Genomic DNA, 1344 nt, shown 5'->3' with positions numbered 1-1344 from the left:
TCCTTCCTTCCTTCCTTCCTTCCTTCCTTCCTTCCTTCCTTCCTTCCCTCTCTCTCTCTCTCTCTCTCTCTCTCATTCTTTCTTCTTTTTTCCTTGGACATATATGCCTTCTTATTTCTTTACTCAATACCCTTCTGTGTCATTTTGTAAGTAACAGTATCATGTCCTACAAATTTACAAAGGATCTATCAGACCAGAACAGGTTTTGCCTGACTCATCTCCTAGGCTGTTGTGGTTCAGGAGAAAAGGGACTGATTCTGAATACAGAAGACCTAGGTTAAAATCCCTTCTTTTTTGTTTACTATTTGTGAGAATTTGAGCAAGTCAATTTACCACCCTGGTCCTCAGTTTCATCATCTATAAGATAAGTGGGTTGGACTAGTTTGCCCCTGAGTTACCTTCTGGATCTAATTCATAACTACACATTCACACTTGATATTGGGTGGAGGTGAAGAGAGGAGAAAGTCATGTTTTACTATGTAACATGATAGATTTGCAGGATGAATTGATGGACTAGGATCTGAAGCCAGGAGGGCATGACTAAAATACTGATTCAATATTTTAGTAATGCAATAATAAAGAAAAGAGTCTTGAGTTCCTGGACAAGAGTGGTAATTACAGTAATGAAAGATAAGTTATAGATTTGAAAAGACATTCTAAGAAAACATAACAGGACTTGGTGACTGATTTAATTGAAGGAATGAAAAGACAAAAGTAGCAATGAGTTTCTGGGACTGAGCCCCCAAACCAGAAGTTCAGTGGCACAAAAAAAATAGACCATGGGACTGCAGTAAGAAATGATAATGATGACAATGATGATGACTGTGAAGATGATGATAATAAATTAACGTTAATATAATGATTACTATGTGTCAGGCACTAAGTCCTTTACAATTATTACCTCATGTGATCCTCACATAAACCCTAAGAGGTAGGTGCTATTATTATCCCAACTTTATATATGTGGAAAGTGAGATAAACATAGATTAAACACCTTGCTAGAGTGACATAGCTAGTAAGTGTCTACTGATATGAACCCAATTTTTCCTGTTTCTAGGCCTGGTTCTCAATCCACTATGCCACTTGGGAAGTCCTGAGTTCAATCTTACTTTAAATACTTACTGGCTACATGATCCAGAGCAAGTCATTTAACCTTCATTTGCCTCAGTTTCCTTAAATGTAAAATAAGGATAACAATAGCATCTATCTTCCAAGGTAAGTGTGAGGATCAAAGGAGATAATGTGTAAAGTGCTTAGCACAATGTGTGACACATAGTATATGTTATATGAATACTAGGAAGAAGAAGAAGAAGAAGAAGAAGAAGAAGAAGAAGAAGAAGAAGA

This window comes from Vombatus ursinus, unplaced genomic scaffold (assembly GCF_900497805.2).
Source record: "Vombatus ursinus unplaced genomic scaffold, bare-nosed wombat genome assembly UNPS02012179.1, whole genome shotgun sequence".
Lineage (NCBI taxonomy): Eukaryota > Metazoa > Chordata > Mammalia > Diprotodontia > Vombatidae > Vombatus > Vombatus ursinus.
This window is presented reverse-complemented; position numbering follows the sequence as displayed.